The sequence below is a fragment of the Cygnus olor genome, chromosome 6 (genome assembly GCF_009769625.2).
Source record: "Cygnus olor isolate bCygOlo1 chromosome 6, bCygOlo1.pri.v2, whole genome shotgun sequence".
NCBI classification, from domain to species: domain Eukaryota; kingdom Metazoa; phylum Chordata; class Aves; order Anseriformes; family Anatidae; genus Cygnus; species Cygnus olor.
In genome coordinates, this window is record NC_049174.1 from 10391287 (window position 1) to 10418610 (window position 27324).

Here is a 27324-nt window from a genome sequence, read left to right on the forward strand (position 1 = left end):
TGCCACATGCTGAGTGACACACTCGCCGGGGCCAGGCCTGCAGTAGGGCTTCAAAGGCACCTAGCAATGATCAAAGCAAGAGGTCGGTGTCCCACCAGGTGGGGAAACCAGGGATATATTTCGGGAAGAGTTTGTTGGGACATGAAGTGGTGTCTCTCCTCCAAATGGCAATGGAAGAGGAGCCTGAGGCTGGGATGTGGCAGCTCCACCAAGTGGTTTCCCTCAAAAATAAATAAATAAATAAATAAATAAATAAATAGAAATTTGAAAAAGGGATTCAACATGACCTTGTGGTTTCTACTTAGTTAAACTTTTCCTAGGAAAACTTGTGGTTCAATCACTTCAAATGAAATGAAATTAATAAGGTTTTTTTGTTGGTGGTGGTGGTGGTGTTTCCTGTTGTTTCCTCCAGCCCTTGTGGGCAGTGACATTTACCTGGGAGGTCTCAGCATCCTTTCTGTATAGCCTTGAACCTCTTCTGGTGCAATGGCTTTTCTAGCTGCACATGTGATAAGTTTCATCTGTTTCCAAAGTAATTGTAAAGCTGTCGTCAGCATAAATTATTGCAAATCCCCCCTTTTGGGGTGTTGCAGTTGCCTCTGTGGGCAAGGACAGACATTTAACTCTTCCCCAGGTGTTGGGAGAACCCAAAGAGTTGTTGCCTTAATGTTCACAGATGTTAGTGACCTGTGCCATGAGACCTCAAGGTCCTTTCATTGCCTATTGAAATCAAAACCTGTAGCCGCATCCTGGAGCAGACAAGGGAAACAGAGAGCTGCTAATCAACCCTGCCATCCTCTCCTGGGATGCCAGCAGAATCATACTGCTGTTACCTGCTTGCTGGTGACTTTTTCAACACACCTGCACTTAAGTGGAATGATGCCTGCCAGAATACCAGCCCTGTCAAACTGAAGCCTGCTGTGACTGTCTACAGCACCAGTAGGTGCCATTTCTGCATATAACTTGTGATAAATGATCTCTTCTCATGCTTCTGTCCTCATGGGAAATGCAGAGCTGCAAACGTGTTCACAAAGCCAGGGTACTTATGTATGTATGCCTGGGTTGGTGGTACTGGACCTGCAGGGATGACGTGGTGGCCCAAATCGGGAGAGAGGGATTTATCTGGGGGGAGGAACATGTCTGTGTGACTTAGGAAGGACCACAGTAAACATTGCTGTGCTAACTGGTTAGTTTGTCTCATCTGGAATATTTTATTGTGGGAATAAATAACACTTTGATACCTGCAAAGGATAAGATTTTAGGTGACTGTATTGACTTCAGACTATTAAAGCATAAAGCGAAGAAATGGCAATGGTTTGTTATGATCGCATAGCTTCAAAATAAATCATGCCTGGTACCTGGAGAGGAAATATGGCTCAAAATTTCTTCTCATTAACTTGCAAAATGACAGCGATAAGGTGCTTGCTCACACAGTTCAATTAAAGGCTGGTAATGATAAGATAGCAGCAGGGCTGGGATGCTTGCAAAGACTTCACGGCAGCTTGTTAGGGTACACTTGGAGAGGGGACAGAAGAAATCTGCAGGGTATTGTGCTGTGGGAAGAGGCTGCAGGAACACGGACACCCTGCTTGTGAGAGCTGTGGTGCCTGTAGCAGAAGTTTCTGCGGTGTCTGGGCTGTTGGCAGGGGCTGCAGTGCATCCAAGTTAGACTTTAGCCATTGTTGTATTCACTGTGATGGGTCACTTGGTCCTTACAAGCCATGATGGGAGTGTCTACACATCATTAGCTGAACATACTGACCTGCCAGCTCTGTTCTTCCCCTGGAAAGCCTCTAAGTACTTAACATGCTGTTTCTGTCCCAAATTCTATTATACTCTTCAATGGGTTAACAGGTTTTTCTAAACAGCGGCTTTTCTGTGTGCATACTGAGATGGGAAAAATAAAAAATAAAAAAGGAACAGAATCACAGCAGGTGCCTTTAAAACATTGCTGCCTGCGGCAGATGACAAAATCAAAACCATCTAGGAGGCCAATTGAAGATGAGAGGGATCAGCAGAAAGAGACCTGCAGCTCTCTTTGCAAATACGCCCAGATATGCCTAGACGATGGGTTTGCTTTGGCAATTACAAGCCATAGGAGGTAATTGCTGAATTTCCTGATAGCCTTTTCCTTTGGGCTCAGTCAGGGTCTCAAGTAAGCCTTCAGAAAGTGGGGACTTTGAGCAAACAGCTCTTTAGCACTGATGCAGCAGCTTCCTTCAAGCACTGTTGGGCCAGATGTACAAAAGCAGGCAGTTCCCATGCCAAGGGCCTGCACTGGGGTTGTGTAGGGCAGTGCATCCCTATGTTGTTGCATTTCTGTGTTTGTCTGGCTGAAAAGCATCTCTACCCTGAGAAAATGAGTCCCAAACTTCCCACGGGGTCTCTTTGGGTACTTCTGCATGTGTCCTGTTACTTGGAGCATTTTATCCTCTGTAATAGATACGAAACTTTCTAAATTCAGGCTGCATGTTAGCAGCCAGGGGATGGAGGAAAACATCTTGTTTCTTTACAAAACACTTGCTTATACCTGCAGCAAGTACACTCTGAGACCTATCAAGCCTTGATACTTGATAATTGCTGATGTCTCCTTAATTCTGTAGAATGAGCTTCTTTTTCCCCAGGGCCTCTATGTGGTGTGAGCATAAATCAGGACCAGCTGTGGGAAAGAGCCTGCTCTGGGTCAGCAGATCTCTTCTTCACCTGGGGACGCCTTGCATGCATTATACTTCTGAGTTTCTGTACTGAGGTAGGTGAAAATAGCCTTGCTGGGGGGTGGGCATGACTACATTTTTGGGGAAAAGTCAAAGTTACTCCAGTGCCTCTAACATTCAACCTCTTCTATGCATTAGGTCTCTTCATCACTGCAACATAGCTCCCAGAAAACCACATGCATACTGTGTCATCCTTCATGAAATCTAGTTTCGTTTGAAGACAGAAGCAGAGGAGAGTTGTGTTTGTTAGGGCACAGGCTCTGGAATCCAATAGGTGTATAACCTGGCTTGCAAAAGCCTCCTGACAGCACAGATAGGAGCATCCATTGTGTGAGTTGTAATCTCTGTGCACATCAAATCCTCTCTGGGATTCTGGTGATTTTGGTTGTAGTTTGACAGCTATTAGCCTGTCTTCATTAATATAACACAGCATACAGGAAACACGGTGTTCAGGTTCTGGCTCAAGCATGTAATGCATGTTTGTGAAATGAATTGTGATTTATGTTGTACTCATCTCCTTGGGTTTCTTTATAAGTTCTCAATGTTTTATTTCACACTCCACATTTCCCTGCTGAGCCTGTCAACCTGGAAATTAGCCTCTGAGGGGACTTACCCAACCAAAGTCAATTGATGCCATTCCCAGTCCGCTGGTTACTGCACATTTTTACTAGAGTGCTCATAAACTAGGTCTGAGCTTGCAACAGCCTCCAGGGAAGGGATGTCTCATTTGTTGTATGGAGAATCCTTTCCTAGACTAGGAGCTAAGTGAATGAGCCCATCACTGTGCATCTGACTTGTCAGTGACAACATGAAATCAAAGCTCCTGGGCTCCTTCAGACTCATACACTTTTGCCTCCCCTTGTGCTGGGTCCTTGTTCTGGCAGGCTAGCTGTCTTGTTATCCTGCCTGAAATACTCATGGGCCAGCTTCTCCTCTCTTAGGGGAGACCAGAATCTGGGTCACCTCTTCCTGGCTGATGTGTGGAATTAAGTAGCATTTTTTTGATAAGCTTGCTCGCTGTAATGTGAAAACATCCTGGTGTGATGTGAAAGGTGCCTTTGAAGCCTCAAGAGATTCTGGAGAGAGGCAAAGGCAGAAAAAAATCCAATCCTAAATTTAATTGGCATTAAGAACTTGCCTTTTGTGTATTAAAGCTCTGTGCCACATTGGCTGCTCTCCTGTGATTCTGCAGGAACGAGCAAGAAATCCTGTATGTTTGATTTGCTGTCAGCCAAGGATGTTTGTCGGTTCTTCTAATGAGCAGAGAATCACAGAATCACAGGAAGGTTTGGGCTGGAGGGGACCTCAAAGCCCACCCAGTGCCACCCCTGCCATGGGCAGGGACCCCTCAACCAGAGCAGGCCCCAGCCAGCCTGGCCTCGGGCACTGGCAGGGATGGGGAACCCACAGCTCCTCGGGGCAGCCTGTGACATGGTCTCACTGCCCCCATAGTACAGAATTTCTTCCATAAAACTAATCTAAACCTCCCCTCTTTTGGTTTAAAGCCATTTCCCTTGTCCTATCACCCCACCCCCTGATAAAGAGTCCCTCCCCAGCTCTCCTGCAGCCTCCTTCAGACACTAGCAGGCCACTACAAGGCCTCCATGGAGCCTTCTCCTCCCCAGGCTGACCCCCCCCAGCTCCCTCAGCCTGGCTCTGTAGGAGAGGTGCTCCAGCCTCTGGCCATCCTCGTGGCCTCCTCTGGACTTCCAATATGTCCATGTCCATGATGCAGATCAGTAGTTTCCCTTCAAGGTTGATCATATTTCCACACAAAGACACACAGTGTGCTCATATCAATTAGCCCATGAAGTGACATGGCCTCCTTTTGCAGTTGAAATACCCAATTTCTGCATGTGCTTGGGTCTAATTGCACTCTCTAAGGAGACAGCCACAGCTCCAAGAGGGCATGGAGGCAGCTCTGTTCCCAAGAAAACCTGGCCCAGGTTTGGGTAGCAGGCTTTTGTCTGAGCCCAGAAATGGCTCACAGTTGAAGTTCCTATTCTACCATTTCTTGTGGCTTCAAGGCAGCAGTGATGCCCTTTCTCAGAGTAGTGCTTTCAGCAGGTGCTTTCTTCCTTCCACTGTTGTAGTCCCACCTGTAAACTCACTTTGAGTCACAAGCTGCCTTATATTGAATAACTTTCCAAATTCTTTGTTAGTCAGTGGTGTTTTGATATAAGAACTTATTGTCTGACTTCTGTAAACAGAAAAATTCAGATGAATTTGCTTGGCATTTCTCTCCTACTCATATCTGCTGGATGAAAGTAATGTTGATGACACACCAGGGTTTTAACTTTTGCTCATCAGTGCTAACACTGAGGGAATATCTGCTTCTTGTGCTGCTCTGCCAGTGAGGAGGCTCGGGGTGTGCAAGAAGCTGGGAAGGGATCTACGGAGCTGTGGCTCCTGCACAGGTTTTGGTTTGCCCTGAGCATTTTGTGTTTCTGGTAGGCTGGAAGGAGCTGTTATGGACTGTCTGTGCTGGTTCTTCTCTTGCCCTATTTTCTGAAGAAAGTCAATGTCCAAGAGCTTCCACTCCCATGTGCTATGTCATTTTAAGGACGAAAACAGTGTTCTGAGACTGTTTAAGACTCTTGACCTCAAAGCCCTCTGAAAACATCACTGTCAATACCCAGCATGTGCAAATGGTGATTTGGGCAAAAGGCCCTTACACTGCTCTGCTACGTGGCAGCACCCATCTGACTTTACAGGCTTCTCCTGAGTGGGGCTCTCTGCAGATCCTGCAGCTTAGGGTTTCAGCAGCTTTTCTTGCACCACATACAACAACGATGTACCTGCATGGAAGAGAGGCGCCCACACCACCTGTCTTGAGCTCTGTTTTAACCGTGGGGCTGTACTTCTGCATTGCCTGTGCCGTAGAAGATGACAGACTTTGGAGCTGTGCAAATGTGCTTAAGCAGCTATCTTTGCCTTCCCTTGGCTTTGAACTCCACCCCCAGCTTACTTTCTGTACATAAGGAGTACAGCTTCAATGAGTGGGATTACTCTAAGTCTTGTTAATTTAGGTACAATTATAGTCAGTGATACTCCTTCTTTCATCGGTTTTACTGTATATTTTATCACAAAGCACTGCGGGCTACACACATTAAGCAGCACTCTCTAAAATAAAGCATCAGAAGGTAGAGAAAGATATGCATGTCTTACACGTCTTAATTGAGCATCCCTCCTAGAAGGAGGTGACATAGCAGTTTGCGCCGGTCGTGCTCCCATGCTGGCAGCAAGCAGAGGTCTGGTCTCATGTGCTGGACCTCAGCATCCATTGGCCAAGTCTAAATCCCTCTTCAGTCCTGCTGTGAAAGCAGACGAACAGCAAGGACCCCTGCAGGGTCATGCCGCTGCCTACCCTCGTGTTTCTGCCCAGTGTGAAGTGCTGGGGGACCTCTATTGTATTTCTGCTCCAGTAGGTTCAAACAAAAAGAGCTTTGTGTTTGTTTCCTGTCTTAATTTTAATGAAATCATGTTTTTGCCTGTGCTGTATTCAGGAGACTAGCAAAGAGCAAGCACAATAAGAGCAAATGGGCCAGGTCCTCCCTCATGAATCGCATTTAAGGACAATAAATAAACAGAGGCTGTTAAATGCTTAACGTGCTGGAGAGTATCTTGGCAGCTTGGCTCCAGAGGAGGCCTTCCCTCCTGCAGGTCTGGGGAGTCAGCTGAGGGGACAGGAGAGTTTCACTGCAGTGTTCACAAGCCTGAAATGCTAACAGCAATGTCACTGCTGTGCTTAAATGCGGCTCTTGCTAATGAGATGGAGCCACATTTCCTTCAGCCAGGTCTTTTTCTTTGTGCCACGAAGCCACGATGCCTTTTTAGATTAATGACAAGGTTGAGCTGGGGGGATTTATGTCCTCACTGAGACAATTTGTGGTCTGGTCAAGCTTGTGCCCATGTAAATTGGCATTGGGGTGTCAAGAGTTTGATCTCTCATTGGTGCTTCAGTAGGATTCACTTGTTTGTTATGCAGAATTTACTAGGTAAAACTTCTCAGTTGAAGTGAAATGTAAGATGCAACTAAATGTGATGATGTAGCAGAGCAGACCACTTACATTTTTACATTAAGTACTGAGCTGTGAAGAAGTGCTGCTCGCTGTTATATCCCATATCCACGAGCTCTGGCATGAATGAGAGGGATAGTGGAATTGAGCCAACAGAGGGGAAAAAGAGTGGGGAGGGGAAGAGCACATGTCAAGTAAAATTAGAAAATATGAACCTCATCTGTTGTCCACAGAAAGGGGGAAAGATTTCTATGGGCCTCAGCAGGATCAGCAATGGTCAAGCAACCCTGGGAAACGTTCTGCAGCTGAAATACTTTGAGGCTGGAGGCATGGCCTGTCTGGGAGCTTTTTGTGAATACTTGCAAGAACTGGGTGTGTTGACAAAACTAAAATTCTTCTGAGAACAGCTGAGAAGGGTGCTGCAAAGCACAGATGTTCAGCAGCATCTGGGGATCTACACATAACTTTGGCCCCTGAATGACATATATTCTGTATTTGTTCTGCTGAAGGCTGTAAAACTTTCTGTGCAGCTCTTTTATTTTGCTAAGGCATGTACAGATGTAGCATGGATGCTCCTGAGCATGTCTGGTTAGTTACAGTAGGTGTGAATTGTAGGTGGCCCAAGGAGAGGTCAGACCTAGACGCTTCTTTTTCTTCTTGGAGTAGCAAGTAAGTCACTGTCCTCACAGGCTTTGAGGCAACATCTCAGGGACCCATCAAAGCCAAAAACACTTGTATTGGAGAAAAGACTGGGCCATGATTGGCATTGGCTTTCGAAATAAAACCACTTCAAATGTATTCATGGTTGTTTTATTTTTGGTGCTAAGAAAAAGAAAGGCAGATTAGCATCTCCTTGCCAGTTGGAAATTATGGACTTTGTGCAGGGGACCAGACTGCCAGACCACCATGTTCTATTTATTGCCCATAGCAATTTCCTCGGCTTTTAAGAATCAGGATGGGTAGGCTGAACATTGTAATTACTCTGTAGTTTAGTAAGGCGCTTTCTCTACCCTGCTGAAAACAGTTATGATACGTGTGCTGTACCCCAAGCTTCTTGCAAAAGCCAGGCCAAATAATGCTTTTAGAGGTGATGGTGCATCCACCATGCTTCTACTTGAAGGTCAGCCTTGAGCTCTGTGCTTCAAAGAGAGCCAGGCTGCAGTTAAAGTCATAGGTAGCTGTATATTTTTTTCTGCCTTCTGTTCCCAGGGTTGTTAGGCAGCTCCTGTTCCTGCGTGAAGTGAGTAGGGAGTAGTCAGGCTGCAAACATTCTGGTGCAATTAGAGCTGCAGATTGTTCCTCACTGAAGCTGTGTGGAGACAAACTTCATTTTCACCCTAGAAAGTTTCAAGGTTAGTCCAGGAGTTGAAAAGGGCACGGGTCGTATTATAGAGTGTATGCCTGACCTCTGCTAATAAATAGTAGATATAAGGAGAATCCCTTATCAAGGGTCAGAGCACTGCTTCTGAAATACAGCTGCAGATGCATCTCAATATTTGTAGCCTGCTCCAAGCTGCAACCAAATACGCTGAACACATTCCCTTCATAAAAAAGTATTTCTTTCATAAAAGGAGCTATGTAGCGAGGACTGAGGGGTTGATCCTGCCCAAAGGTACCTGAAGCTCTTCTCCCAAAGACACCGTTTCATTCCTCCTCCCACCCCCTCATTCTGCACATTTCCCCAGCAGTCTCTTATTCATTTATTATCCCAGACTCCCTGAAGGCTGAGGGTGTGTTTCCTTTTATATGTGCCAGAGAAACTGAATGCACGGTGCTCACCACCAATCTGCAAAAGAACTGCAGCCTCTGACCTGTATCCCCACCACCATATTGTCAGCTTTGCTGGAGTTGCTGTAGGGCAACAAGTTTATCTGAGTCTTGCAAAATGCTTTGGAAATCTATAGTTATTATTTTTATTTATTTATTTTTGTGGTATAGCTTTCTGCTGACTTGCAGAAGCCCCTCAGGGCTCCCTGGTGGCAGTAAGACTCTACAGCCTGTCCCAGGGGCACAGCACTTACGCAGGTGCACAGGCTCCTTGGGGAAGTAGAGTAAAAATTAGAGGAATCTCAGGGCTAGCTGGTGCTTGGCAGGTGCCTCTGGGGTTAAAGCACAGAGTGAACAAAGGTGGCCTGCTGCCACCCTCACTGCAGCCCCTTTTTGGTATTGGAAACATGTATTGTTTGACACGAGTTTGTTCATTTCTGCTTATCTATGTCTACAGTCTTGTGTGTCTGAAATCAGGGGAGGTTAACCTTGGAGGTGAAGCACCTGAGACCTTGTGGTGGAGTTAACTGCATCTTCTCCCTGTGGAAAGTACCTTTTTGAGCAACACTGAAAGTCTGGGGAATTTCTTTCTTTCCCCTCACATGCAGTAGAATATTAGTGTGGAGAGAGGAATATCCCTTCCTGCAAAACTTAATGTAATTCTCTCCCCTTGGGTAGTTGATTGGTAAGGAATGGAGTTTGCCTAAGCTCAGAGCCAAGCAGTGAAAGCATTTCATCCTCCAACAGCAGCTTGGAGAAGCCATGGCTGGGACACTGCTGATGACCAGATTGTTCATTCTGCTCTCTGTAGGTAATGTGCATCTTCATGCACAGATGTCTGTAGCAGCGAGCAACCTCATAGGAGAGTAGGGCCTCACAGGCCCTACTTTGGACTCCCCCCAGTAGCTCCAGGTCTCTCTTGTGCTGGGGCCCAGCCCTGGGCCCATGGCTCCAGGTGCCTTACAGCAGCGCTGAGCAGAGGGGAAGGATCACCGCCCTCGGCCTGCTGGCCGCACTGTGCCTAACGCAGCCCCGGTGCCGCCAGCCCTCTTGGTGACCAGGGCACGCTGCTGGCCCGTGCTCGGCGCGGTGCCCACCAGGACCCCAGGGCCCTTCCTGCAGAGCTGCTTCCCAGCTGGGTGCCCCAGCAGATTCAGGTTCATGGGGTTAGAAGGGACTGAGACCCTACTCTCAGCTGGAGGTTTGGGAGTACAGCTGTATATGGAAACCCCCTGAAAACCAAATTTTTGTCCCCTGACCACCAGGGAGTCACTACAAGGGTCTCCATTTGATGACTGGGGGGGGGGAGCCATCCCTAATGAAATATAGGTCAGATTCTGCATAGAGAGGTGAGAACTGAGAGACAAGGGCGCTTGCAGGGAACGTGAGCTGGGCCCAGCTCTCGTTGTCCGAAGCAGAAAGGTGCCTTCATCCCCAGCCAAAGGCAGCTCACATCCCTGCCTGCAGGCCTCATGGTGCTGATAACTTCCTGATGCTAGCTGCAGAACGTGCAGGAGACATCTGCTACACTTCCTTGGACGGGTGCATCAAAGCACGGGCTGTGTTGGGTCTATGCTTGTGTGCACATGGGATAGATTAGTGGTGAGCGTGTGCATGCAATTAGATGCCCAGCAGTTCCTACAGCGAAGCGTTCAGCTTTCTCCCTGCCACGTGGGGTCAGTTCCCTCTGCTGTGGTGCTGCTCTGCATGTAGACGACATAGATGTGGTGGGGAAAGGTTATTTGTGTAGAGTGCCTTTCCCTCGCCGCCACAAAGCAGCAGCTTCTGAGGCATATTTTGTGGGGGGATTCAACCCGTCAGGGAGAGAACAAAGTTAACCCAAAGTGGGGCTCGAGGGGGAGAGAGGACCACATCTCGTTAAAAGACAGCTGGAAAAATCTGTCCAAGATTAGATGCATATTTTGCAGATCAGCTTATTGTCATTAAACCTGCTTGAAGCCAAAGTGCAGGCACACAAGTCTCTCAGCCACAGAGGGGAGAAACATATATATATATATATATGTATATATGTATATATAAAAAAACAAATATTATTAAATAGTATGTAATTTTATATATAAATATTATAAGTAAATATAAGCATACATATAAATATATAAAATATCCAGAGCTGGGGTCCACTTATGCGTGAATGCATCCAGCAACAGGCAGAGCTACTCAGAGGTTTTATCAACTCTGCCTTCTCTGACACTTGGTCCTCACTGGAAAATTATTTGTGATGGTGACAGGGTAGGAGGCAGCGTGACGCCTGATTTAACAGCTTCTCTAAAAGGCTTCCAGGGAAGGGGTGAGACACGTGCTCTTCATGCACAAGGGAGGGAAGGCAGTGTGTTTCTGTCCCACCACGTCACGTTCGTGAAGAGCCGTGGTGGGAGCCAGCAGACAGAGCTTCAGAGAGCAGCACGAATGCAAAGGCAGCAGATCAAGCAGAGCAGGCTTCAAACAGCGAGGGTTTTTTGTTTGTTTGTGTCAAAACCCTCTCTCCTGTCTCCCTGCTGGGGATGTAAGTACGCAGCAGTGTGGGAGATCTAACAGAGCTCTTCAGTGACACTTGCTGGCCAGGAAATCTTGAGGAGCGGTTCCCTCTGCCTTTCTGGAGTCATCTTTGTTGACAGCCTCTCACCTTTTATCACAGTCCACAGCTTCCTCCCCTTCTTATTATCCCTTGTGGCACTGAAAAAGGTCCTTGACCAGAAACCCTCTCCTTCCACACACCATTACACTGGTAAAAAAGTGTATTTCTGTTATTCATTTATTGAAAATGTGGAGTCATGGACAGGGACAAAGGTTGTGCTTATATACAGACAGTGCTTTCATGGAGACCCAGAGTCATCTGCTCTGCAGACCAGACTCAAAGGGTCCTCCTGCATTCCTCCCATTCTTGGCTGAGGCAGCTACAGTAGCTGAGAAGAGCTCCTCCAGTGCTCTTGACACAAGAGAAAGGTGCCCTAATAAGCCTCTGGCTGGGGAGCTGATGACCGTCTCCCTGTTCTAAAAACCCGTGTTTTAACAGTACCACTTCATCTTCTAGCTATGCAGAGAATGGGAAACTACGTTAAAGGTAAAGAAGAATGACATTTGTACTAAGAGACAAAAATAAAATGTCTCATTCACTAAAGCCTAATGGTAGAAATCAGTAGTTTCTGCATCTCAGTGAACCATCTCTGTTGGTTCTCTTTAAATGAATCTTTTCAAACCCCAATTCCCTTTTCCAATACAGTATTTCTTCTATGCTGATTGACTTGCTCCATGGAAATATGTTAGCAGATGCATCCTTCCTGGTGTTGTGTATCCTGGTCAGTTGTGTGGTGAAAGTGTTTTTTACCTACATTTGCTGGGGATTCGTCTTCACCAGCATTGAATGAGGCTGTCACAATGGGTGACAATGCTGACTCTTAAATCAGTCTTTGTTGATCCATGGAGCAATAGGTGTTATTTGTGGTTCTCACTTCAGATTTTTATTTATTTGGTTGTTATTTTTTATTAGAGCTCTTCTACAAACTTTGAGGCTAGTGATGGGATTCCCCCTGGCCTGTTGCCTTTTTCTTGAGTTGAAGAATTAATCGTGCTGATGTTTCATACAAAGACTGGCATTGAGTGAAGAGCTGGAATGATTCACACAGTTTTGAGATGCTGTGGATTTTTCAGTAGCTGGTAGGATGGGACCTTCCAAGTAGTTTTCTGTCTAATGTGGTTTGACAGCCTATTTTTGTCCTGGTTTCAGGAAACCACACCTAGTTCAATGCAAGGAAAGGGTTGGGGGCAAGCTTGAGATGACTTGAGCCTTTATAGCCAAGGAGCTCGTTTTCTTTTTCCATTCAAGCTCACTTGTGCAATGGCCAAGCCTGAGGGGGTGTGGCAATAGCTGGTCACTATAAATGGGTGAAAAAACTAAGGTTGGAAGGTCCCAGCTGCATCGGAGTTTGATGGTAGATTCACATCTGTGGGGAAAGGAAAAACAGCTTGGGATCCCTTCCATTGTGCAGAGATGACAGCTGCTTGGTCCCATGGAGAGAGGAGGCCTACATGAACTTAAGAAGAAAGAGTCTGGAGAAAAAAAAAAAAAAAAGGAAAAAAATTTATGTGGAAATTGACTCCTTGGAGGACTCATTTTGTATAATGGTGTATGTAGAACTATGCAGAGAGAGTGGCAGGGCTGAAATGGGAGTCTGTGCTGATGCATCGCATCTGCGTGCTACCCCATTCATGGTTACTCCTTGCAGAAGAAAGCCATTCCCCTTCTTGTATTGTCCTGGTATTGTCTTGTATTGACTGGCAGGAGGCATGAGGGAGCTGTATCACGGGGTCTGAAAGCTCATGGCAAAATGCAATCAGTTTCTGATGCAGAGAATAATACAGCATGTTTGGATTTGGGATACAGATGGTCTCTTGTGGTTTGCTCAAGATTGCATTTTTAATTGTCACAGTAGCCACGTGGTGATGAAATATCTGCAATTCAGAGACACAGGCTCTCAGCTGCTGTAAATCAGAGTGTATTCCTCCAAGGCTGTGATAACTGATAACAGCTTGGGGCCTGGCTTACAGTTTGTGTGCTGTTTGCATGTTTACAGGAAAAAATTAGGTAACATTTTTTGGAAAACAGGTTTGGGCACAGTTGAGCAGATGCTGTGATGTCTCAGATCTCTGTGTGTTGAAGGCCCATCTGCGTCCTGTTACCTAACACAGAATTAGAACAGGACACTGTCTTGTGCCCAACAAAGAATCCACCTGAATCCTTAAACATATCCCTAAGAAAAAAGGCTGCTGATTTCAGGAGTGAACCCCCACCTGGTTTCACTGCATCTCATGCAGCCATGCAGAAACCCTCTGCCAGTGATGTTGCGCTGCTGGCACCAGTGCCAATGTTACAGACAGCTTTGGGGTGGTGCAGCTGCAGGTGAGAAAGATCAAGTGGTCAAGGGTGCAGAGTTCACTTTGTTCCACATGCTCTGGAGCTCTACTGTGGCTGCCTAAGTACCTGTTTCTGCTTTGTTGCTGTTTTCTGGTGTGTAGCAGTATGGCTTTATTTCAAAACCAAAGTGTTTTTCTCCACTGCCAATAAGTTCATCTCCTTAATTACTGCTAAACTCTTTGCTGTCACAGTTGTTGAAGGAATCCATTATTAATGGAAAGCAAATGAGCCTGAACCACACCTGTTCAGAAGAGCACAAAGCAGAGGAACCATGCTCAGCAGGTCTAGCTGGAGGCAGTTGCAGTGATGCCCTTGCACTGCTGAACAAGATCAGGTGAGCTGTCCATCACAGACCTGTCTGGGTGTGATGTGTTCCCCACAAAACCATGGTATGCTGGTGGCCAGGGAGCATGCCAAGGCAGAAACGTCCCCGTGGGGTGTGCAAAAGCCTCGGGATATCAGTTGAGGAGGAAGCCTGTGCTTGCTCTGGACAGACTGCTCAGTGCAGAAGGTAGTCCCTGAGCAACCCCACCGTCACTAACCCAGGGAGCATATTTGCCCTTCTCACATGCTTTGCTTCCCTACTAGCAGCACATACTGAGGGGACTGAGTGCCCCGCAAGCAGGCCAGCTCGGTGTCTGCTGTTGTTGCTTTTTGGTCCTTCGCCCTCTGCAGAGCTTCAGGCTAGGGAAGCCCAGCCAAGCGGGTAACTCTTGGGGCAGTGCTAAGCAAATGTGAAGTGGAGGCTAGGAGGAAGTGGCACCTCTTTACAATGAAAAACCTTCATTTCAGTGTCTACTTTAAGGAAAACCCACACCTGTGCTTCGCTCCAAGCCCCTTCCTGCCTCTCCCCATCCCTGTCCTCACCTCCTTCCCTCTGCTGAGGTGAAGTGACTACACAGTAAATCTACTAAAATATTCATGCAGATGACTGCAGCCCTCTGCTAAAAAGCATGGCCCAGAGAGAGGTCATTTGTCTGCAGATAGTTAAATCAATATGTTGCTGAATCACTGCAAATCCAATCGGTTGCTGGGGAGAGGGAGCCCTGCACAGCACTAGCTGCTGGGCCCTCTCAAGCCTTGCTGGTGCTAATGGTTCAGAGCAGGCAGTGGCGATGTGCAGCTGCTTCAGGGGATACCACATGAGGAGGAGAAGCCAGGAGAGCCCTAAACCCAGAGCCACACAACAGCCTATGCCCTGCTCCTCTCCAGCTCACTGCTCTCCCACAGGAAAGGCAAGCCTCCATCCCTGATGTCTTCATCCAGCTATGCAACCCTCCGGGGGCTCTACAGCAGGTCATCCCTGGCTTGGCCATGTTGCTTTGCCCCTTGGGTCATGCTCCTTCCTGTGAACACTGCTGTGGTATGTGTGCTTAATCCTCAGCAGGGCTGTGCCTGATACAGGGTCCCCCGATACACAGCGTGTTTTATTATCTCCAGGCTTTCAGGTCTTACAGGCCCCAGGTTAACCTCTGGGCACTCCCACAGTGCTGGGTCATCAGATTTTTAGCCCACAGGTATTTCCAGACTGTTATCTCCTTTAATCATAACTTGGCTGAGCAAGCCTTATTGAACTCTGCGAATCCCTCCACATAAATCAATCCCTCCAGACCCCTGTTGTTTGTTGTTAATCAGCTCTGAGCTTGCTCTGGTTTGTCAGCCTTTCTGGGAATGGCCTGCCTGAAGCTCAATGCAATCCAGATGCAATTAGCAGGGTCCTACAGAGACGAAAGATTACTTCCCCACTCCATGGGTCAGGGTCTGTCTGCACAACGGCACTGGCCTTTTATTTTCTGCCATATCGCCATGCTGTGTGACAGATCCAACCCAATCCGTCAATGAGTCATGCTTCACGTGGAGCAGAAGTAATGTTTGGGGGTGGTTCAAAGGGAAGAAACTCTGCCTCGTACAGCTGAGCAGCAGAAGGTAGGCAGCGAGGGTGGCCTTGGTTGATGGTGCTGCTTGCAGGTCCCTGCGTGCAAGATTTGGGACTGAGTTTCCTTGGGTGGTTCATGTGACTGCCGTGTCCACATCATATGGAGATTATGTTTCTTTTTGGGTAGGTGCATCGCATGTTCATGCTTTGGGTGAGCTGTCAGCAACAGGAGCTTGGAATAATGGCTCGCATGATACGCATCACCTAGCAAGAAAAAGGCTGACATTGTCAAAGACTGGACTGAGGCCTAGGCCTGTCTGCAGGAGCCTGCCACGAATTCAAGGCAAACGCAACCCTCTTAGCAAGGGATGGGAGCAGGAATATGCCTGTACACTGCACGTATTTCTTTGTTTAATGCTACATACACTTCAGAGAAGCTGTAGACACAACAACAGCCCAAACAGGGGTCATTGCGAGGGTTCTGGCATGCCACCTGCCCATGAACCCCCAGCCACTTGTGTGTGGCAGGGCCGTGCTGCTGTGAGAGATCCCCTCAGCTCTGCCCTTCCCTCGTGGCTTCCTTGAGCTATTTGTTTGTTTGTTTTTCCCTCAGTCTTCACTGGCAATCATTCTTCCCACATCTCTCAAGTCCCTGAACTTGCTGGGGGAGTGAATTCACCAGTCCTGAGGGGAACTGGCTGATGTAGTTGCCAAGCCACGCTGCATCATAGCTGAAAAGTTGTGGCAGTCAGGTGAAGTCCCCAGCGACTGGAAACAGGGAAGCATCACTGCCATTTTTCAAAGGGATAGAAAGGACAACCTGGGGAACTACTGACTGGTCAGCCTCACCTCTGTTCCTGAGAAGAGCAGGGAACAGATCCTCCTGGAAGCTATTTTAAAACATATGGAGGACAGGGAGGTGATTTGAGGCAGGCAACATGGCTTCACCAAGGGCAAATTCTCTAATTTACTTAAAGGTTAATTTTTGCACGGATTAAAGACCTGGAGCTCTGTGAATTCCTGAGCTGCATTCCTGTCTCTGATCAGGGCTGCTGGGGTGGGGAGTCACAGAGGATCTGAGGCACTGTTGCCATGTTGCTGGCCACAATTTTTGCACTTCATATGGAGTCGCTTTAACTGGACCTAAAAATGTTGTGCAAGCATAGCAGGACAGGATGAGGGGGATATTAGCTTTAAAGAAAAGAGTAATTTACATCACTGCGTGTTACTAAGCACAAGATAATCCTTTTCCAGCTTTGCTGGTCTTAGGAAGGACTGAGGCTGCCTTTCTGTGCTTCCAAATGGACCTGAGACCTTTCCTGACTGAGCCCTTCTCAAGAAGGAAATCATGCCTGATGCGATGCTGCTGCCCTCTGAGCAGCAGGAGGCCACATCTGTGAAGAAGGCATGGCAAAGGCATGAGCCAGCTGCCCCCTCATCTGCCTGGGAAGTACTTCTGGAAGCGCAGAAGCCTTCCTCCCAAAGCTCAGAAAGCGCTGCGGAGATGTTTCCCTTGCAGGCACGGCCACGCTCTCAGGGGGATGTCTGTCAGCGTGAGTCTCCCTGCTGCCTGCTCTGATTAGGCTGTCAAATGCAGGAGCTGGATGAAGACAGCCAGCTCGCAGGAGCAGCTAGTGAGCTGCATGCACAGGGGAGCCAAACTGAGCTTTCATCCACAGCCTGTGCTGTGCCCTGAGCACACGCTCATAGCTGCTTTCAGGGCAGGAGCTTGGGTCTGTCCTCAGCACTGCAGATTTTGCAGTTCCACCCCATACTGATGTCACCAACCTATGCTCTCACCTTGGTGCCTGTGAACAAGCAAACCCATCCAAACATGGGGTGCCAAGGCAGTACAGGGGGTTATACCAGACCTGTGGTCTGGTAGGCTGGACCCAGGTGGGTTAGGGGAAAAGGTGGCTGATATCAACAGGGAAAAGCCCCTTTGTCAGGACCTCACACCTCATTTGCTATCCTAACAAAGCCTGTGCTCAGGGAGCACAAACCTACCCACTCTTTTTGATCCCCCCTAGCAAGGCTCTGAGTGGTTATCTGAGGAAGCTCTCAGGACTGGAAAATGTTTAACCAGAAACAATGAGGTATGGGTTCTCTGTCCCCAGTCCTCACAAAAACATTGCTGCTGCATTTATGAGGGCTTGGGACCAGGATGGAGCAGGAAAACAGAGCTGGTGAAGTGCTTTTGCTCCATTCAACAGGCAAGAAACGCACATGAGTGAGCAGCACATAGTGAGCTGGAAGGGGGATTTTTGCTCAAGTACTGCATGATGTAGGAACAGAGAGAAGAGATGGATTATGGAAAATATTGCAGGACTTCCCCTGCAATACCTTCACCAGCATCTTTAGAAGTCCTTGTGTTGTCATTTGTGGAGGGGAGGGCAGAAGGAAAGGGATGCCTCAAGTCAGCAAACAGGCTAAAACCTGAGCAGAAGAGTTGTCATACGTTGCCAGCTACTCATCCCCATATCTCACGAGCTGTCAGCCCCAGCCTGTACCTCAGGTTGGCCCAGTGGACAATGGCAATGCTCGGACACCACATGCAGTTAGGAGTGTCTCATCCAAGCTGCTCTGCCACAGAGACCTGCTTCACTGGGCAGCAGAAAGAGCTCAGCCTCTGACTTGTTCAAAGCATCTTCAAATAGTCCAAAATCAGAAGGGAAGTAAATGCGTATGCTGCCAATGCCTGTTCTTGCTATCCCAACAATCCCAAGCTGAAAAGTTTTGTGGTTTTTTTTTTTTACCTTTTTTTCCTCAAGGAGGTACTGGCATTCCTCCAAGCACAGGGGGCCCAGATGGAGCGGTAACACCACTAAAACTTGGGGGAAAGGTGGGTGGGTTGGGAAAGGTGCAGAGGATCTGTTAAGGAGCAGGCTTGAAAATAGGACCATGTAAAGCAGCTTTGGGAAACATTTTCTTTGCTAATTCCAGAAAAGGACAGTATGGGAGCTAATATACATATATATATATATATGTATAAATCCCTGAAGACCAGATGTGTTTAGACTGTATTTTGAATGGCTAGCAGGTGAAATCTAGAGATACTGAGAGGCATACTGGGGGGTCTGCATCATGAACTCTCTGCCTGGTTTTCTCGTGGATACTGCTTTGAGCCTGTTTGTGGAGACTTAGAGAGGCAGCATGTTCACCTCTGAAGCCTTCAAAATTCAGGACTGAGAATTTCTCCTGACACATCTTCCACAGCATGTTATAAGAGCCAACTCTTCAGCGTATTAGTTCCCTGTGATGCAGATCTGGGAAGACACATCATTAGGTAGCCATTTATATGTGACCTGACAGGGGTTTGCCTTGCATTGAGATTTCACAGCTGTGAAAGCCCTGATGGCATCACTGCTCCGTGGCCATTTACCCTGGTAATGCTGCACTGTGCCCGTCCAGTCGAACAGCCAGCACTGCCCATTGCCGTGTCCATGTCATTGTCCCATTGAGACGAGTATGAGCTCTGCCTCTGATTTCCCAGTCAGGTATTTGCCTCTGTGGATTGCTGTGGGGAGGGAGCCCAGTGTGACAAGTATCGTACAAACAAAAGGAGGCAGTTTGTGTCCTAAGGGACTGAGTATAAACTCAGCAAGTGCATGCTCTGAAAGGCAACCCAGCACTGAATTCCCCTGAACAGCATCAAATGGTGGTGGTGCTGCTGAGTGCTTTGAAAGCTGATCTCACTCTTAGGAGCAGTGTCAAAAGGAGGGGAGAAAAAAATCATTGAGAGAGCAGGCTTGGTGTGTACAGGGAGCCATTCCTGCACATCGAGGACAGGAACACAATTACAGAGTTTGCTCTGATGTGGTGCCTCATCTCAGATGCCTCATCTCAGAAGCACACCAGAATTCATTTTCCTTACTGTGTGCACCCATGTGTTTCATGCAGGACTTTCTATGAAGGGATGAAGAACATGCAGCAAGAGGCTTCAGATTCATGGCAACTCCTTGCCATGATGCTAGGAGGAACGTGGACTTAGTGTAGATGTGCAGGACGTTGTTTTCCCTTTCAGCAGGCAAAACAACCCAGCAGATCACACATACAGTGAGAAAAGCTCTCAAGCACAACACATAGCTTATGTAATTTTGCTGTGATAGCCATTGGCAAAGAAACAGGGATTTATTTTCTGGTGAATGTCTAAAACAGCATGTGTAGGAATTCAGTCTCCTTGGTGATAAAACCAACCAACGGGAAACGTGAAAAAAAGGAGATAAAACCTTCCAAGGACCCTGCTTTTATTTTCAGAGTGGAGGACCGTGAATTAGCCTGGCTTTTATCTGCTTTCATATCCACAGAAATGGGTGAACAGCAGAGGACACTTGCTTTGATTCTTGGTTGTTCATGATGGACGGGTATCCATGAAAAAAAAAAAGGGGGGGAAAAATAAAATGAAAAAAAAAAGGAGGATTCATGATTGCCATAGACAAAGATGAGCAGGAAATCCAGGCTATGGGGAAAAGTAAAAAGATAATCCTTCAGCTTTTGGCCACCAGGTTTGGATCGGGTGGGTGCCCACAGATGCAGTCATTATCAGTGGGAAGCTGCTTGATGACCTGGGTGGAACAAGCTGCCTTTTTCCTTTCGGCCCAGATGTCTGCTTTCATCAGAGACTGTGCTATTAGTTGGCACTAATGGGAAACCCTCGGGGGGGTTCAGAGCAGGGGAAAGGGAATGGCAGATGGAGTGGAAAGGCTGATTCCCCAGCTTGGGCTTGGAAACGTGGCATCCTCTGGAAGGGCTTCTTGCAGCTCCCCGGTGTCTCACCACCAGCACAAGGGGCATCCTCTGGCTAAGGAGCAGGAGGCGAGCAGGCCTGGTACAGCTCCTGCCTTCTCTTGTACTTCTGTTCTGTGTGCAAGCAACCCAAGTCATCCCAAAATACATCACAGGAGCATCCCTGGAGAGGGGAATTAAAACAGGGTTAAACCACCAGATAGGCGTAGTGATAGACCTTCTTTCCCACGAGGGGAAAGGCTGCCAGCATAGCCCCCATGTGAGCAAGGAAAACAAACTCTGCAATGTTCTGCATGTCCAGCCCCTTCCTGCAGCTCCGTGAAGCTATCTGAGTGACCTTGGGGACCATCCTTACCATGTAGTCTCCATCTCTAACCTCACAGTGAGGATGTTGAGTTTGCTATAAAGAATCTTTTGCTTTTCCTGCAGAGCCCTAGACTAAAACTAGCATTAATCCGAGAGTCTGGGGTAAGAGTGTAGACTGCTCGTGCTGACACACCAGGCAGGGAAAAATCACCTCCGCTTGTATAGCAGCATCTTTCTCCAGGAAGTGTGAGCCATTATAGCCTGTGCTGATCAGCAGAGAAGAGGAATGTGCTTTCCTATAAAGACTTCTAAGCCTTTTAGAGAAGAAACAGATCATAGGACAGCAGAAATCATCACAAGTTTTTATTGCATTACCCCTCAGTCCAGCTGATGACTGGGGGGACATTAGCAGAAGTCATCACAGGTTTTACAGCATTAACTCTCTGTCCAGTTGATGACCGGGGGATCTTCCATGCCCCTTTTCATGTGCCAAGCCCAAGCCTTCCCCTTTTTTCTGCCAGCTCAGCAGCGCCAGGTGGCAGCAGGCTGAGGAGCAGAGAACGAGGACAGGAGATCACAGGGAGAAGAGACCCGTTGCCTTCCCAGCAAGCTGCAGCTATCTAGGGTCAAGTCATACCTGGCTTTGGGCTGTTGCAGCATAGGATGGACAGCAAAACCAGCATTTTACTGAATGGCAAAATCAGCCCCGCTGCTGGGCTGAAAGCCACCTGCATAGCCCAAGTGCAGCACCACATCCTCAGCGAGTTCTCCTGCAAACTGAATGCCTTGACAATGCCAAATCAAAACTTTTTTTTTTTTTTTTTTTCTTCAGCTCAACAAGCTGGAAAGAAAGACTGGGTTTCCCAGGTGGAAAATTTCCCATGGAAAAAGTTGGAGCCCTGTTTTCTCTCTGATAATGACTGTAGTGACCCTCACTCCCCAACTTATTCTAGCAATGCCCCAGGATCCTAATTAAGACTGAGCACAGCAGCTCTTGGCATTGTGCAAACACATGGGAAGACTCCAGCCCTTCTGCAGAAAGCTTCTCATCTAGTTTGGTTTAGGCAAATGCATCCATTGATACTTTCTTTACTTTTTCAACAGCGCTACAATGGAGGCTTTCATCTCTATCTCTTGTGCATATTCCAGTGTCATGCCCTCTGCTTTCAAAGGCTTAGGTTTTCCTTTAATTGTGTTGAGAGCCTTTGTTTCTAAGCCTTTAATAATGGATTTTTTCCTCCTCTGCCAAAAGAAGAATTTTGTTTCTTTACTGGCTTGTCTTCTAAAGCTAAAGTGACAGTTCCCTCTTCTCTGTGAGATTTACAAAGCTTATCTTTTAATTTCAAGAGCCAAACAGCAAAAAACAAAAACAAAAAAAAAGGAAAAAAGGAGGGAAGAGGGGGGGTTGGGAATGAAACGTCAGCATGCCTTTTAAATGCTGTCGCTAGGAGAAGGCTTAATGATCTAGAAATACATAAACTGCACTCTCAGGGTTGCTTGAATTTAGGCAAGTGGCTGCTCTTGACAGACTCCTGCCAAAGGACAGGGTGGAGGGGACAAAGTCACAGCATTTTTGTTGGCAGGATTTGCAAGTGCTTAGTGCCAGCTGTAGGTCACAGTTCAGCGGTGTCCCCAGCCCTGTCAGGCATGGTGCTACTCAGAGGCTCCTCAATTTGGTGTCTATAAAAAAGGAAAACCCTTGGAGAGGTCAGGGCCGTGCTCTGCTTGAGAAGCAGCTGCTCAGCAGGGCACAGAGAGCCTCTCCGTGCAGTTTGTACAAGGGACAGCCGGTGGCAGTGGCAGGAGACTGTCAGGCACTTTGCTTCCACAAAGGAAAATAACTGGTGGTGAGTCTGCGAGATGACTGTGCCGGGTCACTCGAGCCCATCTTCAAGGATTAGAAATGCGAAAGCGAAGATGGACCCCATGCTCCTTCTTCATTAAATTCACCATTGCCGTGTTGCATCTCGTGGCTCGGGGGATTTGTCTTGGCCCTGGGAAGAGCAGTCAAGACCTTCCCTGGGCTCTGCAGGATAAGCTGGGCCAAGGTGCTCTTCCACCTTGCCAGCTCCTCTGCCCACATCAGCACGTGCCTCTTGTTCAGGAAACGCAGCTCTCAAGAGAAGAGCTGAACAATGCAATAAATAGCTAAAACGATCTCATATCTATTGAGCTGCTGGCTAGCTCAGCTGAGGAGCTGGTGCTAAAGCAGGTCTTCCTTTTGTGCTGGCTGGGGGTAGGCTTTGCTTGAAGAGCTTCCCATGGAGTTTGACAACTCAGAGTAGGAGGAGCTGCTTTGCAGCTAGCTCTTGGTTATTGCAATGGGACAGCTAGTCTTGAAATGAGTTACAGCAGAGAGAGATGGAAAATAGTGTTTTCCAGGCGCTAGCAAGCAATGTTGTTCTGAAACTTGCTTTTGGGGCTGTCTGTGACCTGAAGAAAGTTTCTGACAAGAAGGAAGCTCTTCAGCTGTGGCCTGAAACGAACACCCATAGCACAGCATTCCTAAAGACACTGCGGGATGTCTTTCCTTGCCCTGGCAAAACCTGAGCCACCATGAATGAAATCTTTCAGGCTTCACCATGCTTACCCATCTGGAAGAGACACATAAACACCTTTCCCTTATGCTTTCCTCTGCGATGAACATGAAAGCACTCAGACACTTCACTGCAGGAGTCATGGGTCGTGCTGCCAGGGGTTGTGTGCTTCCTTCCTCCAGGCCAACCCTCAGCCCTGGAGATGAAGCACAGGAGAAGCAGAGACCCCCCAACCAGACTTTGGGAATATTAACCCGGGAGAGGAGTCCTGGGCTGAACACAGGATCACAGAGGCCCACGCCACACGCTGCTGAGTGCAGCAGAAGGGAAATGGCTGACCTGCCTGCAGCTTGCTTTAATAGTGGTGTAGTTGGTGAATGCACACAGCTCCTGCCCTCCAGCAAGACCTTCCATCCACCCCCAGCTCCATAAAGCTCTGACACTCCAGTGAGCAGCACGGCATAAATCTTTGGGCAAACAGCTGAATATTGTTACCTCGTCTGGTAAAAGAGAAAATAAATAAATAAATAAATAAAGAGGCTTCCCAGAAGATGCCTTTCACTTTAAATATTAAATAAATGGGAAAACAGCCTTCTGTCTAGCTCAGGTGGTAGCTCAAGAAGAGATCTGAGCAGAGCCAAGTGGATCAGCTAGCTGCTGGCTGTTTCCAGCCGGTTTGCTCCTTCTCTGGAGCATCCTGGTGCGTGTCTGGGAGCCCTGCTCTCTGCAGGGCTGGGGTGCTCGGAGCCACAGGGGAGGAAGCAGAAAGACAAGCCCTCATAAGGTGCATTGCTGCTGCAAGTCTTGCTGGTCCTTGGATGGGAAAAAATGGTCCTGACCGGCTGCCACTGTGGGAGACCACTGCAGGCACAAGTCACTTCAACTCGGACAGAGGTCACGACAAAAGAACAAAAGACTCACCTCCACATCCTCCAGCAATAACTCTTCACACCAGGAACAAGTACACGACTCCTGTCTGCAGGCAGAGGAGGCCAGAGCTGGGAAGTTCAACACAGAGGCTGCTGCTTAGGCAGGAGCAACGTGTCCCTGGGAGCTGGCTTTGGGCTGGAAGGGCAGCCAGAGATCCTGTACCAGGTCGGGGTGCTAGCAGGCCTCTCGCCCTCTCAGCCAAAGCCTTGTGCAATATGATGTCCCTGTCCTTCCTCGCCTGAAAAGGCTTTAGGTTTTAATCCCAAAGTTAGCATCTCAACAAAATTCCAGTTTTGAAAACATCTGAAGGATGCTGCTTTCATTTCAGACAGAGGGAACCTGTTTAGAAACCTCAAGAGCTGCCATGAAATGGGATCATCATTTGCCGGAGAGCTCCAATGCCTTTTGTGCCTTTCAGCAGTCATAATGAATTCTCATCCCAGCCTGGCATTTGTGCTATATAGTGCCATTTGTGAATATTGGGATGTTAGCTGAAATCCTCATTTAGCAGTGCAGGCTGGATTTGCAACTCTGTGATGACTCCATGGCAGTTTTAGTGCTCAGGCTTTTAACTCTAAAATCAGACAGCAATGTTTATCATATAATGCACATTCCCACCAAGGCTTGGCTCATTTTTTTCTCATCTTGCTGTGCACAAATATTGCTTTTTCTTTTTTTACCTTTCCTTCTCCCCACACCCTGTCTCAGTCTGCATTTTGCCTCCATCCCCATGCACATGAAGGCCAGTATAACCTTATTTCCAGTATATTGTTCCACTCCACAGTCACCTTTTCATGCTTTTGGTGGGCTCCAGTGGGCCTGAAACACCCCCTTTCCACTTGCCTGCCCTCCAGACCTCCCCTTCAAGGTCAGATGAGGAGGAGGAGAAGGGAAGCTGGAAGCTGCAGTTCTCCCAAAGATAAAATGTTGCATCTGAGCCAAGCAGCTTGTACTGGTTCAGTCTTCCAGCTTTTGAAACTATAAAAATCAAACAAAAAATGATCAGAAACCTACAGCTGCTGTAATTCATACGCTCTTTGATACCTTCAGCTTCCTGGCCTCTTTGCTCTCTGGGCTCCCAGTGGAAGCTGCAGAGATCAAAGAAGTCTGACTCATGCTGAAAACAGGCCGGTTCCCAGGTAGGGAACTAGGTAATTTCAGGGTTTTGAGGTGACTGAAGGTCACAGATCGTTTCCCCTTGCCCTTTCCTGTTGAAGACCACAGCCGTGTTGCTGCCACTGTAGCTCACAGTTAGGGGCTGGCAGCACTGCAGGGCAGACAGCGAGTGTCCACAGCCAGATGCAGGTCACAGGTGCAAAGCAAATAGAGTTAAGCAGCACTTTTTGGAGCAGATATCCCCAAATGACAGTCTTGCAGGAGATCCATTTTACTGCTGCTGAGCTGTTCTGCACCCCCCTTCTCTGGCAGTAGCGCAGCCTGTTCAGAGAGGGAGGCGTGTGACCACCAGAAAATGCTTGTCGTGCTGGGAATTGACTCAATGCCACAAATTTAATGAAGCAGCATCAGTTGGTGAATGGAGAAAGAAATGGAAGGAAATTGAGGGGGTGGAAGGGTTGGAGGGGTTACTTTCTCTTTTTTTTTTCAAGAGGCAAACAATTATTTTGGAGTTTTAATACTTATTGACAGCTTGGTAGACAAGCAATGTCTTAGCAGTATGCTATAAGCTATTCAACCAAGGTATGCTACCAAATAGGTTTTTTTCTCATGCTGCCTCCTTTTTTTCAGCCTTTGCAGAGCAGCAAGCTATTCTCACTCCCAGCCCCGGCGTTTTGTCACCACGGGTGATGTGGACTGATGCTGCTGTGGACAAGGACACAGCAGTTTCGTCCACTGGCTGGATGCTGCAGAGCAGCAGCTGGCCATCGCTCAGGGACAGCGCGATGCTCTGTGTGGGTATGGCAGGTAACAACCTCTGAGAAAGGGCTTCCAGATCTGAAACCAAGATCCACAGACTCTTCTGAATGTCAGCCTGTATCACATCACGACAGATCAGACAGCATCGGGCTGGCTTACAAGGCCAGAACCCTGCCTTGGCATAATCCATCCCGCTAGCCATGCATATGAATGAGAATAGGAAATGTTATTTCTATGGTGACACATCCTTGAGAGCACCTAATCTGGATTTATTGAGGTCATAAAACTGACTTAGCGCTGCGGTACCCAGACTGTAGGATAAATAGAAGTCTTCTATTTATAATGCTACCAATCTGACTCCACTCACAAGCACTAAAAATAAAAAGTTTTTACAAAGCAAGCTGAATTAATGGGTGCTCTTTTTGCCCTTTCTATGAAGAGGGTGGCCTAGCAAAAAGGGATTTTTTGCCCAACTCATGCTTCTGGTTTGCCGGCGTAAGGCCGGATTGATTCAAGCTAGCACAAGTCGCACCCTCCTCTCTTGCTCACCTTGCTCGAGCTTGAGCACTTTGCAGGGTGGCTGCTGCTGGAGGCAATCTGCTGACAGCAGAGCTGGGATAACAGCAGAGCTCAGCTTTCCCACAGCAGCCCGCTGGGCACGGCAGAAGGCTCCCAGTCCTGGTTACCCATGTGGGTTTATAATGCTGAATAGCTGCCCAGCTTTCTTCTCTTTGATAGAAAGCAGAGACCTTGATTTTATCATTAACGCCGCTGTGGACCAGATCATAAGGCAGATACCCTGCTGTTGTGATTTAGCACCAGCCTGGCTTCCTCTGCGATGTTTTCTGGTTTTGTGTTTGCTTTCAAAGCAGACAGGGCTTGTCTTTCCTGTGGTTTCCACCTGTTGGAGTCTGTGCTGCTAACTGGGCTGGCAGGGTTGCGTGGAAATGTACCCGTCATGCTGGGAAGGGACGGGGAGCACTTAGTAGAGGGCTTTGCCAGAGCTCTGGTACACAGAACAAGTCCTGGTCACCAAAACCTGGCATTTGGTGCTCACTTGTCTTCTATGGACAGGACGAGAGTTTGGGGTTGGAAGAGCAGGGATCAGATCTCAAATACCTCAAACCCTCCTCATTGAGTCACAGCCATCCGTAACCCTCGTACAAGCAGCCCTCAAGCCTTCATGACTTACCCACCCTCAGGCAGAGAAAAGAGCCTTCTTGCTCCAGGAAGGGTTGTTTTCTCAAGCCACGGTTTCTTCCCACAGGAAACCTGCCTGGCAGAGCTGGCACAGTTTGGAGCAGGGTGTGGGCATCGGACATGATACAACATGATGTGGAAGTAGCAGATGTTGACATGATCAGGTTTGTTGGCTTTTTGTTTTGTCTTTTCCTACCTGTGACTTCACTCTGTTTGGAGAGAGCACATGCCAGACGGATGGAGGGGAAAAACCATTCTCAAGTTTGCACTGAATTTGTCCCAAATAGGTTCTCATTCAGATCAGGAGCGGCACTTGGAAGACCTCCCAAGGAAATATCTAACCTGAAGACTGTCTCTGACTTATCCTTGCTTAGAGCTAAAAGTCAGGGAAATGGCATGGGCCAGGGCTCAGCCAGGATCT

At 47.8% G+C, this 27324-nt stretch overlaps 1 long non-coding RNA gene across 1 annotated transcript; it reads left to right on the forward strand.

Annotated features, from left to right (window-relative positions):
- Positions 1 to 559: 559 nt before the first annotated feature.
- Positions 560 to 27207, forward strand: LOC121072206. Its single transcript, XR_005821060.1, has 4 exons — positions 560 to 939; positions 2625 to 2749; positions 25575 to 25751; positions 26971 to 27207. It is a non-coding gene; the product is annotated as an uncharacterized LOC121072206 (long non-coding RNA).
- Positions 27208 to 27324: the final 117 nt, after the last annotated feature.